The sequence below is a fragment of the Ochotona princeps genome, chromosome 1, assembly GCF_030435755.1.
Source record: "Ochotona princeps isolate mOchPri1 chromosome 1, mOchPri1.hap1, whole genome shotgun sequence".
NCBI classification, from domain to species: Eukaryota; Metazoa; Chordata; class Mammalia; order Lagomorpha; family Ochotonidae; genus Ochotona; species Ochotona princeps.
The window spans coordinates 8,422,212-8,438,171 of record NC_080832.1 but is presented as its reverse complement, the minus strand read 5'-3'; positions in this window follow the sequence as shown (position 1 = coordinate 8,438,171).

Genomic DNA, 15,960 nt, shown 5'->3' with positions numbered 1-15,960 from the left:
CGCGGGGCAAAGAGGGTGTGGGGCCGCGGGCGGAGTCCTCCCCACAAGAGGATGGCTGCGCTTCCAGCACCAGAGGAGGGCTGGATCAGACTCCAGGAAGCCGGGGAAGTCGCAGGTGGTTCCAGAAGCCCTGCCCTGGCCGGTGCGAAGGAGCCTGGAGCGCAGTTTCCGATCAAAGCCACACTGTGTCCCGCGACCACGTCCCGCAACCACGTCCCGCAGAACCTCCCGAAAACGCAGGCCTTGGTCATCTCTCTGCAGTTCTCCTGGGAAGTGGCAATGGTCCTTTGAAGGGCCAGTGAGTGACAAGGCCTCCGCCCTGAGAGCCCCATGGGGGCAGCGGCCGGCACTCAGGCTGGACAGGGACAGGTCCATTGGAGGGAGCCCAGGGCCTTGCAGCCACTCTGGGATAGGCCTGGCTCCTGGCAAGCCGGCTTCAACAGGTGACAGGGGTTGGTGACTTCGGTGGCCTCTCCTGACCCCAGGCTTCTCACTTGTGAAATCAAGACCAGGAAACCTCCCTGTTATAATCTGCTTTCTGCAGTTCACAATTCCACACACTCTGGGTGTATTATACACAGGCACAATCCGACTCAGTTCTGGAGGTGGGAGTCCAGGACCGCGGGGCTGCCCGAGGACGGGGTCCACTAGCAGCATGTTCACCTGTGGAAGGCATCACACCGTGAGGGGATCTGAGCGAGAGAGGAGCAGGTAAGCAAGGGAAAGAAGAGACTCTGAGCCGGAACCTGCAGCGAAGCCTGCAGCCCGCTCCTGAGAGCAGAGTGCTGTTAGCAGAGTGACAGGCTCAATACTCCTACCTCTAATTGTGTTTCCACTGCGGCTTTGCAACATTGTCTTAGACTTTTTTCCCCCCTTAAATAATACAGATGCTCAAGATCTGCTGGAGGGGAAGGCTCTGGAAACCCAGGGCAGGGCCATTTAAAGGCTCCGTGAGGATTATGGTGATGGGAAAGGATCAGTGAGGAAGGCGCCGGCAAGGCTAGGGCACAGCCACGGGGTGCGTGTGGAGGGCCTGAGAACTTCCAAGTGACGCTGGTGCCGTGGTTTCCGCTTTGGGAACCTCTTCTCTGCGTCTGATTCTTTACAGCTTGCAGCTCTTCAAATCCGCACAGTGCTCGGCCGCACTTGGGCATCTGTTCCCCAAGACGGCTTAGTCCTGCAGCCTCTTCTTGGCCAGTCTCCTCTGAGAAGCAGGGAAGCCCTTTAAGAACTCACGCTGTTTCCCCTCAGGGGCAGGAGGAAGATGCTTTGTAAGGAAGGCCGGGGAAGTTGCAGTCCCCTGCTGGGAGGGGAATGTCTGGCCCTGTGGGAGCCCTGTGCTCACCAGCCTCTACCTTCTTCTATTTTTTTTTTCTTCAAACTTCTTGGCCCCTGTTGGTTCTATTTCAAATGTTGATGGATATTACTGTTGGCATCATAGTTCCCAGAATGTAAGCAGCTGTGGCTCGAGTTCGTTTCAAACACTGAGGGTTTTTTTTTCTTCCCCAGCGCTTGTTTTTCTTTTTTAGGTTGAAAGAGTTACAGAGATGAGAGAGAGAGATCTTCCGTCTGCTGGTTCACTCCCCAAATGGCCACAACAGCCAGAGCTGAGTCGCTCTGAAGCTGGGATTCTGTGGCTCGTTCTAGGTATCCCATGTGGGTGCAGGGTCCCAAGGACTAGAGCCGTCCTCCACTGCCTTTCCAGGTTATAAGCAAAGAGCTGGATGGGAAGTGGAGAAGCCAGGACTAGAACTGGTACCCATATGGGATGTCGGCACTGCAGGCAGAGAATTAGCATGCCATACTGTGCTAGCATCTCCCCATCAATTTTTAAAACAAGCCTTTAGAGTTTTAATTTCTCCATAATTAAAGCAGGAAACTGAATTATTTTTTAAAATCTAGTAAAGTTCATGGTAAAAATGAAATTCCAAAATAAGTTTGCTTTGTTGTAAAAACATTTGAAATCCATGTTTTCATCATAAGTATATTTCATGAACTTCTCAAAGACTTCTTATATATTGGTCAAATCATTCTCACTATTGCTAGATTTTAAACAATTTTCAAAAATTGAGTGCAGAGAGCTTTAAAAGCCAGTGCCTACCTAAGTGTATGCAGAATAGACTTTGGGACCAGTGGTGTGGTGTACCATGTTAATGCCTCTGCCTGTGACCCTGGCTTCCCGTGTGGGCTCCATTTTCAATTCAGCTTCCTGCTAATGTACCTGGAAAAGCAGCAAAAGTGGGCCCAGCGCCCGACGTGATAGTCTAGTGGCTAAAGTCCTCGTCTTGAACGCACCAGGATCCCATATGAGTGCCGGTTCTAATCCCGGAGGCCCTGCTTCGCATCCCACTCCCTGCCTGTGGCCTGGGAAAGCAGTCGAGGATGGCCCAAAGCTTTTGGACCCTGCACCTGTGTGGGAGACCTGGAAGAACTCCTGGCTCCTGGCTTCAGATCAGCTTAGCTCCAGCCATTGTGGCCGGTTGGAGAGTGAACCATTGGACAGGAGATCTTCCCCTCTGTCACTCCTCCTCTCTGTATATCCACTTTTTCAATAAAGCTAAATAAATCTTAAAAAAAGAAAAGTGGCCCAAGCATTTGCACCCACGTGGGATATCTAGAAGATCTCCCTGTCTCCTCAGTCCCGGCCACTGGCCAGTGAACCAGTGCATGGAAGATATCCTCTATTGCTGTCTCCTCTTCTCTCTGTAATTCTGAAATTCAGCCTTCCAAATTAGTAAGGATAACATCTATTTAAAAAATATTATTTATTTTTATTGCAAAGTCTGATATACAGAGAGGAGGAGAGACAGAGGAAGATCTTCCATCTGATGATTCACTCCCCAAGTGGCCTCAATGGCTGGAGCTAAGCTGATCCGAAGCCAGGAGTCCAGAGCCTCTTCCAGGTCTCCCACGTGGGTGCAGGGTCCCAAGGCTCTGGGCCGTTCTCGACTGCTTTCCCAGGCCACAAGCAGGAAGCTGGATGGGAAGTGGAGCTGCTGGGATTAGAACCGGCGCCCATATGGGCTGTCAGTGCATGTAAGGCGAGGACTTTAACCGCTAGGCTACCGAGCTGGGCCCAAGGATAACAATTTTTTTTTTTTTTTAAAGGTAGCCAAGGTTGAGATCAACTGTAGGAAACAGTGAGGCACTGATTCTTTTTTTTTTTTTTTTTTAAGATTTTTTTTTTATTATTATTGGAAAGCCGGATATACAGAGAGGAGAGACAGAGAGGAAGATCTTCCATGCGATGATTTACTCCCCAAGTGAGCCGCAACAGGCCGGTGCGCGCCAGTCCGATGCCAGGAACCAGGAACCTCTTCCAGGTCTCCCACGCAGGTGCAGGGTCCCAAAGCTTTGGGTCGTCCTTGACGGCTTTCCCAGGCCACAAGCAGGGAGCTGGATGGGAAGTGGAGCTGCCGGGATTAGAACTGGCACCCTTATGGGATCCCGGGGCGTTCAAGGCGAGGACTTTAGCAGCTAGGCCTCGCCGCCGGGCCCCCAAGGATAACAATTTAAAAACGAATTCAGAGGGCCAGTACAATGACTCAATAGCTAATCCTCTGTCTTCAAGTACTGGCATCCCATATTAATGCTGTTTAGTGTCCCAGCTGCTCCACTTCCCATCCAGCTTGTGGCATGGGAAAGCAGTGGAGGATGGCCCAAGGTCTTAGGCCACTGCATCCACGTGGGAGACCTGGACAAAGCTCCTGGCTCCTGGCTCTGGATCAGCTCAGCTCTGCCCATGTGGCCACTTGGGGAATAAACCAGAGGGTGAAAGATTTATATATCTCTCTCTGCCTCTCCTCTCTATAAATCTGCCTTTCCAATAAAAAATATATTCTTAAAATGATTTATTTTATTTTTGATTGGAAAGGCAGATACACAGAGAGAAGGAGATACAAAAAGATCTTCCGTCAGTTCACTCCCCAGGTGGCCACAGTGGCCAAGGCTGAGCCAGTCCGAAATCAGGAACCAACAGCCTCTTCTGCAATTCCCACCCGGGTGCAGGGTCCCAGGACTTTTGGCCGTCCTCGACTGCTTTCCCAGACCACAAGTAGGGATCTGGGTGGGAAGTGGATTAGCTAGGGTAGGAACTGGCACCCAAATGAGATATTGGAGGATGCCAGGCAAGAATTTAGCCGCTAGGTTATCATATGCCCCCTTTTATTAAGATTTATTTTATTCATTCCTTTAATTGGAAAGGCAGATATACAGAGAGAAGGAGACACAGAGAAAAAGAAAAATTAATTTTTTTTTTTTACAAATTAAAAGGAACCTAGAAGCAAATTGATAGGATTGAAATATTTAAAAAGGAAAAACATTTCCACTGAATTATTAGCAGAGGTCACTTTGAAGGAACGGGTAAGTGAGTTACCTACCTGTAGATCCTCTCCTTTCTGCTTTGCTAAGTAGGGATGCCTGCCAAAGCAATAATTCAGCATACTCTGGCCCGTGAGAACTCTTGTTTTTGTTTTTAACAAGAATAGTATTGGTAGGGAACCTGTTATTTCAAAGGTGGCTTCTTCTGTCACCCTCTCCCAGCAGGTTGGCTGTGACACAGTGTTGGGAAACAAGGAAACAGCAGCAGGAAGCATGGGACAGAAGGAGGAGCTCGGGCTGGCCTGGCCCAAATGCGAGGACAGAAGAGCTGCTCAAGGCCCCAGGATTCTCCCAGGACCTGCACCGCGTCCCCAGGCCGTCACTACCTTGAGGTAGCCACATCAGTCAATACAGCCCAGAGGAATAGTAAGCATGGTAATAGCTCCCAGTGATGGAGCTGAAACCAGACTTTCAGGGCTTCCAGCATCTCATTCCTTACCCATTAGAACTGCACCCTGGAACTGGCCTGGGATGTGCACGGCCGTTATAGATTTCTTCTTGCAGTCTTCATTATAGAGTGCCATCTTTCCTATCTCCTTTAGGCTTCCAGTTGGATTGTTAGCGATACATCAGGCATCTTTGGCAGGCTGTGATATTTCAGAAACCACTAGATATTTTCTTACCAAAGACTGGCATAAATGCTTTACGTTGCTGTCTTCTTCTGATGATCAAATATGAGCATGTTGTAAACTGCCAGGTACTTTGGAAAGGTGGAGCGTGATTGTTTTGAGAGTGATACACATCCTAGTGACAGACACATCCTTTCACATTTATTTTCATCTCTACAGTGTCATTTTGCAAGTGGTAAACACAGGAATACATGTCATATTTCATTTACGTTTGCAATTAATCCGATTTATTTATATTCTTATTAATTAAAGAGTATAAATCATGAATTGGTAAAATAGGTATTATCATCTGAGGAAAGAATGACTATACAACCTAATAAAGCCTTTTTCGACTGCATTTAGATTGTCTTTTTTTTAGATTTGTTTATTTTTTATTTGAAGTACAGATTTACAGAGAGAAGGAGAGACAGAGAAAGATCTTACCTGTGCTGGTTCACTCCCCACATGGTCACAGTGGCCAGAGAGGGACTGATCTGAAGCCTGGAGCCAGGAGCCCCCTCCAGGTCTCCCTGGTGGGTACAAAACCCCAAGGATTTGGGCTGTCCTCCTCTGCTGCTTCTCCAAGCCATAAGCAGGAACTGGATCAGAAGTGGAACAGCCAGGACACACTGGCACCCATATGGGATGCCACTGGAGGAATAGCCTATTGAGCCATGGTGCCAGTCCCAGGGTTTTTGTTTTGTTTTGTTTTAAATTTATTTATCTATTTGGAAGACAGAGTTACAGACATTGGGATAAACTAACACACAGACTTGGGGAGAGAGAAAGAGAGAAATCTTCCATCTGCTGATTCATTCACCATATGGCCACAATAGCTGGAGCTGGGCTAGTCTAGATTTTGGAGCTTCTTCCGGGTCCACATGCATACAGGGTCCCTAGCACCTGGGCCATCCTTGTCTGCTTTCCCAGGCACTAACAGGGAGCTGGATGGAAGTGGAGTGGCCAGGATTTGAACCCACCCATAAGAGATACCGACACCACAGATGGCAACTTTATCCCTAATGTCACAGAGCTAGCCCTGAGGTTCTCTTTTATGTTTTCATTCAAATGCCCCATATTGCCCAAGCATCTCGTATGGTCACAGGCACTGGACTTACTGGAGAAGTAACGACGCAAGTTGCTTGCTTGTTGGAGCTTATGCCTCATGGTCCTTGACTTACTAAGAGAATTTCATCAAAAACAACTTGCTGTTTCAACCTGTGTGGCTAATGTTCTTCCTCTCTGTCCTCTATTTTCTACCTTAATTAGTATAATGTGAGTTACCACATGTGTGGAGTCCCTTCTCTGAATATCAGCCATTGCTGTCCTTGAGGGCTAGAGGCCTGACCAGCCCACGTGCTGAATCTGAACTGTCTGCCTTGTAACTCAGAGTGTGCATAGGAGGAAGGGACGTCCTCCAGTAGACCACGATGAATCATAACTCTGTGGAATGGGCTTGTCCTGGGAATGGGGCACACGCCTGGTGGCCACGGCAACGGAGGCTGTCGGTCCAGGTGGCCTTGTTGTGAATGAAGTGAGATTCCCAGAGAGGTAACTTGGCATGGTGCAACCCAGAGCATGGGGAGCTGAAGGCTTCCACTGTGAGCAGCAGGTGCCAGACCCTGGGCGGAACTGAAGACCCTGACATGGTAACTGGTGACTACAAGACACAAAGCAGGTAAAACAGCAAGGGAAGTGCGTCAGGATCCCAGTTACCGAGCTTGGAGCACTCGGAGCAGATGCGGTGTTGAGTACCCAAGGCACCCTGGGTGCATGCTGCTACAGGCCAGGGCGAGAGCTGGTCTGCAGGCGGGAAACAGGGCCTCTGTAGGTGTAAAGCTCATTGATTTGCTCCAGGTGAGGGGCAGGACTGGCCAAGTCCAGCCTGTGTTCTGCCCACCCAGTCACGGTCTCTAGTGCTGGACTACAAGTGCCTTTCAGAAAGGGACACCTTTTCTAATTCTTCTCAGAAAAGATGCCAAGGACAGGTATTGGTTTTGGAAACACGAGAGCTTGGTTTTCAGAGGTTAGGAACCAACAATAAGTGTTGTAGTTCTTGGGGGAATGTATCTTACACCTCAAGTGTGTTCAGATAGAAAAAGAAAACATCCTGAGAAAGATCCCAAGGTCAGGGTCAGCTTTGTGTGGCACAGCACGTTAAGCTGCCTACAGTGCTCATTCTGTTTGAGCTCCCCTGAGTCCTGGCTGCTCCACACCTGACCCAGCTCCCTGCTAATGGACCCGGAAACCAGCAGAGGGCGGCCCAGGCGCTTGAGGTCCTGCAACCACAAGGAGAACTAGACTGGATTCCTGCCTTTTGGCTTAGCCACAGTGATTGCGACCTAGAGTGAATCAGGGGATTGAAAATCTGTGTGTGTGTGTGTGAACTCTGCCTTCAGGTAAATAAATGGATGTTTTTTTAAAAAATAAAAGAGAGATTCACTGCATCAAGGAGCGTGACAATGTGTGCGTATTCAAAGTGCCTTTAGAATTCAGAGAACAGGTCGGAAAGAGCGGCAGCCTGGTCACAGTACTTGAATTTGCACTTCTTGGAAAAACCTACACCTGACCTCTGAACAGAGTGTCATGACCTTGACTCCTGAAGTGTGCATTCCCCTCCCACTGCCCTGCCGGAGGAGGATCTGAGGTTACTTCTCCTGGGGCAGAATCCAAATATTTCAGTAACGTTTGACTGAGACAGGACTCCTTGGATTTACTCTTGCTTGTAAAATGAATAAGCTCTTAAAAAATGCGATTATACAGTCTGATAAAGTCTTCCCCTCCATTGTAAATTAGGTGCCATTTAGAAAAGAGTTTTCATTTAGGTCAACTGTGCAAGAGCCTAGTGCCCTTTCTCAAACATTCAAAGCATTTGATGGACTCGTTGTTGAATGCATTATAAACAAATGCAACCTCAAGTTCCTGAGCCTGAAAACCACGCGCTTGAGGAGACATTCAAGCCTCCCCTGCTCCCACTCCCTCTTTCAAGGTGACAGAAAGGGGTTCGGCTAGTTGTCTGCCGGCCACGGTCTGGCTCCAGGCTCTGCCAGGGTAGGGAGGACACTGCTTCCCTGTTCTCTTGGTATGGGGCTTCATTTGCTAGACAGCTCAGCCGTCTTCCCAAGTGGATTTCGTGACGTCAGAGGATGTTGTTGGTGGTTACCTGGAGGACGGGGAGAGAGGGACAGACAGATGGTTACTACTATAGTACTACTACTACTATTAAATAAGTTTGATAAACAAAACTAACAGGTTTCTTTCTGCAGGGCTTCTGGGGGCTCAGAGGAGGGTACCATAAGCAAAACTCTATAACTTCTTTGTGGAAGTTCTAGTGTAGGACACTTTCTGCATCTGTGTGCCCTGTAACAATTGAGGACCATACGGAATCAGTTGGCCGCAGGTTCTCTCTAGGGCTCTGATTAAATAAACAATAAGATGCTGCTTCATTTAGAGGACAATACCTCCCTGGTTCCTCTTGCAGTTCATGGTCAGACCAAAAATCTAGTGATGTCTTCATTCAGTAGTTCAAATGAGCCAGAGGGGTAGTCAGAAGAGCAAAGCCTAGAATTCTCCAAAGAATTGAAGCGCTCCTTCTATTTAAAAAAAAAAATCAGATCACCCTTTCGCTTATTAAATTTAGAACTACTCTTCACATTGGAAGAGAGAAGAGAACTATTTGCTGGGAGCAGAGGGGAGGGAGGCAGGAGCAGGGAACCAACACTGTCATGAACAATCAACTTCATTCCAATCAAGTAGAAGGAAAAATGCAGTCCCAAAAGAATATTCTGAATTGGTATGGTTGTGAAGCCAAAATAGACAGATGTACAGTGGAATTAGACGTCCTATTTCAAGCTCTGCTGTATGTTTATCCTTATTTGGTTGCCTTGTGCCAAGCTGTGTGATGATGGACATGGGTGTGACCTTGAGTCATGAAGAGCATCATCTTATATCAGAGAAAGATTTCACTCGAGTTCTCCTGAAGACACAGGCAGCAGCAGGCCAGCCAAGACTCCTCATTCAAAGCACATTCTACCTTGTACACAGAAAATCAAATCAGTCAGGGCTGGTGTGGCGGCAGAGGACTAAGGTGCAATGCCACCACACCAGCCCTGACTAGTGGTGCTGCACACTAGTCCTCTGCCTGCTGTGCTGGCATCCCCATATGGGTTCTGGTTTGAGTCCCAGCTGCTCCAGTTGCAATCTAGCTCCCTACTAATGGCCTGGGAAAACAGTGAAGAATGGCCCAAGTACTTGGGCCTGGCACCCATGTGGGAGACCTGGAAGAAGCTCTTGGCTCTGGCTTCAGATCAGCCCAGCTCTGGCCATTGCAATCATTTTGGTTGTGAACTAACACACGGAAGATATCTCTCTCTCTCTCGCTCTCTCTCTCTCTCTCTCTCGCTCTCTCTCTCTCTCCCTGTCTTTATAGCTCTGACTTTCAGGTAAGATAAATCTTTAAAACCTGAATCAGCGTCTCTGCCAAACTTAGAGCTAGTCATCAACAGGTCAGCACTCCAACCAATAGGAGCAGCATCTTTGGCAAGATCCACCTGTTCTTGCTGTCCTGAATCTGTGCCTGCTGCTCCAGCTCCTGACGCTCCTGCACACAGCAGTTCTTTCAAGGCTTCTCACTCGGGTCCATTTCTCCCAGAGCCATGGTGTCATTTTTTAAAAAAAGATTTTATTCATTTTATTACAGCCAGATATACACACAGGAGGAGACACAGAGAGGAAGATCTTCCGTCCGATGATTCACTCCCCAAGTGAGCCGCAACGGGCTGATGCGCGCCGATCCGATGCCGGGAACCAGGAACCTCTTCCGGGTCTCCCACACGGGTGCAGTGTCCCAATGCATTGGACCGTCCTCGACTGCTTTCCCAGGCCACAAGCAGGGAGCTGGATGGGAAGTGGAGCTGCCGGGATTAGAACTGGCGCCCATATGGGATCCCGGGGCTTTCAAGGCGAGGACTTTAGCCGCTAGGCCATGCCGCCGGGCCCACCATGGTGTCATTATTAGAGCATTGTATTTTTTATTTGTAAAGATTTGTTTATTTTTATTAAAGGCAGATTTTACAGAGAGAATGAGAGACAAAAAGAAAGATCTTCTACCCACTGGTTCACTCCTCAATTGATCACAATGACCGGAGCTAAGTTGATCCGAAGCTAGGGGCCAGGAGCTTCTTCCGGGTCTCCACACATTGGTGTAGGGACCCAAACACTTGGACCATTCTCCAGTTTTTTTCTCAGCCACAAGCAAGGAGCTGGATGGGAGGTGGAGCAGCCAGGATGTGAACCTGTACCCATTTGGGATCCTAGAGCTTGCAAACAGAGTTAACCAATTGAGCCATCACTCTGGGCCTTAATGCAATCATTTATGGATACATCACTAACCCTGGCAGTGCCTTTGGGGGAAGAGGAAAAGCCCACCCCCTCCCATGCAGCACCATTTAATGTTGTTGGTCATTGCACACACTCTGGCTTTGTGGCAACAGGGAGCTGGTGTGCCCACACACATGCCCACTCAGATGCTCTCTGGAAGAAATGGCATGCATGGTGCCAGGAGCCACGTAGTAGGTTACACTCCCCAGTGTGACTTGTAGTTAGTGCCAGTCCCCTCATCCTGCCCAGACTGTTGTGTATTCCTCTCCAGGAGGTGTAACCTGGCTCAGGTCCGGGATTTTCCCATCTGCCTGTCTGCCTTGTAGTGAATCACAACATGAACGTGACAAGCTCAGTTCTGGGCAACTCTATGCTGTCCCTTCATATAGTCCTTCCTGTCCTAACGTTTTCAACATGAGTGGCTGTATTTGAAGTTGGTGGAGCTCCTATGCCCAAAGAGTGCTTCATGTGTTACCTGGAAAGAGATGTCTGAGGCCACGACACAGGTCTTTGTCTCTGATCACGGCCATTTCAACACAGGTATAAGACAACCTGAACCTACGTCTAGCAGGCCTGGCTTTTTTACATTTTACAGACGGGACAAAGCAAGCAGGTTTTGTAGTTAATGAATGAGAGCAACACCTCAAAATTAACTAGCTTCACTGGAACAAAGGTCAGGAGCATGTCATATGATCTTTAACAAGGATAAATCAAATTATATAAAAACTACACAGGTGCAGGAAAGGCGAGGTCGGGCCTACAGCACACCCAGTGACAGGCAGGGAAGTCTAGTTGGCAATAACGCTGAAATGCAGCAGGAATTTGTGCACCTGCCTGCGGGAGGTCTCTTCTGCTAGGGTGCAACTTCTCCAGTACCACCTCTGAGGAAGCATCAGAGGGCTGGCAGGTGTGAGCGAGAGACTGGGTTAGTGTGAGGGAGAGAGGCTGGCAGGTATGAAGGAGAGAAGGTGGGCAGGTATGAGCAAGAGGGGCTGGCAGGTTTGAGGGAGAGAGGCCGGCGGGCTGGGCAGCTTAGCGATGACATCTAAGAAGCAATAGTCATGGGAAAGATATTTAAGTTGGATGAGATAAGAGTTGGGGGAACGGATGCTAAAAAAAATGTGTTGGTTCTCCCAGGAGGCACGGGAAGAAGTTATATTAGGTAGGTGCTCCAAGTGCTTGGGCCCCTGCACCCATGTGGAAGACCGGATGAAGCTCTCAACTCCTGGCATCAGACTGGCCAAGCCCTGGCTGTAGCATCCATTTGAGGAGTGAACCAGCACATGGAAGATCTCTCTGATTTTCTCTTTTTCTTTCTCTCTCTAACTCTGCCTTTCAAGCAAAATAAAGAAATCTTAAAAAAAAAAGTCTAAATGGGCTGGAGAATCAGATCTATCAATTACACTATAGCATACTCAACTAAATGACAGGAGAGAACTTCCAAGATGAATTATGTCACACAACATGGGCCAGCTCAGCTCTCTTCTCCCTGAAGCTGGGGTCTGTTAGCAGTGCAGGAGCCCACCTGCCTCTCAGGGAAGCATCAGTCCTGTGTCTGATCCTTGGGTGGGAGGCCAGCTTCCACTCAGAACTATGCATGCAACACCCTCTTGGAGGATCTGGCGGGTTAGATAGATAATCAATAAGGGGGGAAAACTTTTAGAATAAATTGAGGGTCTAGTAAAGGAGCCAGCTGTAAAATCAATCTTATAACAAAATATCAAAGTTATCTGTAATTCAATGTAACTGTTTAAAATGCAAACCAAGAGCTCAGCACACTAGCCTTGCAGCTGAAGTCCTCACCTTGCACATGCCAGGATCCCATATGGGTACCAGTTCTAATCCCAGCAGCCCCACTTCCGATCCAGCTCCCTGCCTGTGACCTGGGAAGGCAGTCGAGGATGGCCCAAAGCCTTGGGATCCTGAAACTGGAAGAGGCTCCAGGCTCCTGGCTTCAGACTGGCTCAGCTCCAGCCATTGTGGCCACTTGGGAAGTGAATCAGTATACAGAAGATCTTCCTCTCTGTCTCTCCTTCTCTCTTTATGGCTTACTTTTCAATAAAAAGAAATTTAAAAAATAAATCTTTAAAATGCAAACCAAAGGCAAAAAGACCTCATGAAGTGTAAGTCACAAGGTATGAGTGACACATACAAGAAAACTCGATCACACTGAGCGTCCCAGTTACAAGGCAACCAGACAACTTGTCAATTGCCCTGTAATGTAGAAATTCAACTCAATTCCTGATGAAATACGAAGAGGACCATTTTTGAAAAATTGACAGTGATTTAAAATCCTTTTCAATAAAAAACATTCAAGAAGGGCTGGCACTATGGCATAGCAGGCTGAGGTGCTGGCAACCCATATGGGGGCCAGTTTGAGTCCCGGCACCTCCACTTCTAATCCAGCTCCCTGCTAATGTGCCTGGGAAAGCAGCAGAGGATGGCTTAAATACTTAGGTCCCTATACCTACATGGAAACTTGGACAAAGCTCCTGAATCCTGACCTCAGATTGGCACGGCCTCGGTCACTGTGGTAAGACGGAAGATCTGTCTCTCTCTGTGTGACTTCATCTCTTTCTCTGTAACTCTGCGTTTTAAATAAATAAATCTGGGCCCAGCATGGTGGCCTAGCGGCTAAAGTCCTCGCCTTCAATGCACCGGGATCCCACATGGGCACCAGTTCTAATCCTGACAGCCCTGCTTCCCATCCAGCTCCCTGCTTGTGGCCTGGGAAAGCAGTCGAGGACGGCCCAAAGCCTTGGGACCCTACACCCATGTGGGAGACCTGGAAGAAGCTCCTGGCTCCTGTCTTCAGATCGGCACAGCACTGGCCCTTGTGGCCGCTTGGGTAGTGAATCATCAAACAGAAGATCTTCCTCTCTGTTTTTCCTGTCTGTATATCTGACTTTGTGATAAAAATAAATCTTTAAAAAATAAAACAAAAATAAATCTTTTTTAGAAAAAGATACCGTGACAATCAGCTGCAGTTTCGGTGCACTCGGCAGAGCCAGTACCCCTTATGGGTGCACGTTTGCACCCTGGCTGCGCCACATCCAACCCAGCTCCTGCTAATGGCTCAGGAAAAGCTGTGCAAGAAGCCCATGTTTTGGGGCCCCTGGCACTCATGTGGGAGACTGATGAAGTTCCTGGTTCCTGACTTCAGCCTGGCCTACCCCTGGCTATTGCTGCCATCTGGAGAGTGAATCAGCAGATGGAAGATGCCTCTTTTCTCCGCCTTTCTTTCTCTGTGACTCTATCCTTCAAATAAACAGATGAAGCTTTAGAAAAATATTGAAGGAGAGAGAGAGAGTGAGCAAGTTCCCAGTTGCTGGTTTACTCCCCAAATACCAACAACAGCCAATGTTGGACTGAAGCACTCCATCCAGGCCCCTCCTATGAGCAGCAGAGCCCCAAAGGCTTGAGCCATCACCTCTGCATTTGCGGGAAGTACACTCTGATGTAGGATGGGAGTGTCCCAACCAGGAGCTTAACTTGCTGTACCACAGCACCTGCCCCACCGAGTGGTATCATGAGGAAACCCTGCCCTTTCATGTTGCGATGCATGCGAAGCTACAAAGCACAGCTATAGCCCAGGGACAGGAAAGGAGACCTACAGCACAGGGCAGTGAGCACCAGAAGGCATGCAAGTGTGTCTCACAGTGAACACGTAGCAGATTTCGAATCAGTGGAGCGAGTTCAGACATGGTTTTGGAATAAGTGAGCAATGATCTTGATTTCTACCTCAAGTTACAATGAAGCCATAAACACAGACCAATATGGCCACATCCCATCTTAAAACAGATCCTTCAATCCTACCTCCCCTTCCTTCACTGTGGGGACTGGCCATGTGACTGGCCAGTTCTGACTCACTGAACATAAGGACATTGCATCCTCCTCCTCCCTCCCTCTTCCTCCCCGGAGCACAGGCCTGATGGCCAGTGCTGCCGACGTAGGTAACAAGGCCCCTCCCTCACCTTGCAGTGTGCGACAGCTCCCTCTCTGTGCAATATTCATTAGGAAGTGTGCTTTAAGACAGGGGGGTTGGGGTGGGAGTTACTTGAAGTCAGATTCCTAATTCCGTGCTTAAGGAATATTGCAGTAAAAGGCAAATATGTTACCCTCATTTACATAAAATCTCTACAAAAAAAGAGATAGAATATCTCTACAAACGAGAGCGAGAGAGAGGTGGGGTGGACATCATGGCACAACTGGTTAAGCTTCCACTTGCAGTATTGCCGATCATACTGAAGTGTCTGGTTTGAGCCCCAGCACTTCCCTCTTGACGTTAGCTTGTTGCTGCTGCATCCTGGAGGCGGCCAGTGTTGCTTTCCTGCCCATGAGGGTGATCCAGTGGAGTGTCTGGCTCTTGGCTTCAGCCTGGTGCAGCCTTGCCAACAGTTGGGGAGTGAACCGGGGTGTGAGGATATATCTCTGTCTCCCTCTCTCTATTGCTTTGCCTTCTGTCTTTCAAATAGATAAAAAATAACACAGATATTCAAATTTTACTTTTTCACTTTTTCAAAGATTTATTTATTTTTATTGGAAAGGTAGATCAGATTTATGGAGAGAAGGGGAGACAGAGAGAAAGATCTTCTATCAGCTGGTTCACTCCCCAAATGGCTGCAATGGCCTGAGCTGAGCCTACCTGAAACCAGGAGTCAGGAGCTTCCTCAGGGTCTCCCATGCGGGTGCAGGGTCTCAAGGCTTTGGGTCGTCCTCGACTGTGTTACGGGGTGCGAGCGAAACCACTCCAGACATGTCTAAGGTTTATTAAGGAGTCTTTATTAACCAAGCTTGGTGATAATAGAGCACACTAGAAATAGCAAATCACAAGTCCATACAGCAATCCAACTAATCATAATCCAACCAAACATAATCCAAAAGGAGAACAAATGGCCATTACCCTTAAGTCCATCCATTAAGCTGAAGGCCTATGTCCCAGCTTCCCCAACAATATGAGTTACCCTGAGAGACATGCAGTGAATAACCTGGACACACTTCCAAAGCTGCAGACATTCACCTTTCCCTGGCTTCTCTGCCCACACTCCATCACTGCTAGGCCTCACCCCTCCTGGAACTCCTGATAGTACACAAACCAAAAACAACACTACTATATCCACTGTCCCATCTAAGCAAAACACAGGGACCGTGATTGCTCGAACCAGCAGAGCCAGTAACGTCGACAGGGAGAGGGTCTGGGGATGAAGCACCGATAGGAGACCAGTGATGGTAGAAGTCTCTGTGAAGTCTCGCTTTATTGCTCCTTCACCTCTCCTTTTATACTCTTCCCCCCCCCCGCCCACGTCCTAATTTAGCCAATATTGGGTACAGATGAGTCTAATTAGTCTAGGTGTTTTTAGTCACAAGGCCAGTTCCTGTTCCTGCCCAGCTCAACGAGCAGTAATCAACTCCTTAGCCCACTGTCAATGGGTGCTGGCTATCACTGGCTGCACCCCATAACATTCCCCACTTCTAACACCTTAGTCAAATCATTGACTCAGTCACACATAACAGACTGCTTTCCCAGGCCACAAGCAGAGAGCTGGATGGGAAGTGGATGGGCGCTGATACCCATATGGGATCCCTGCGTGTG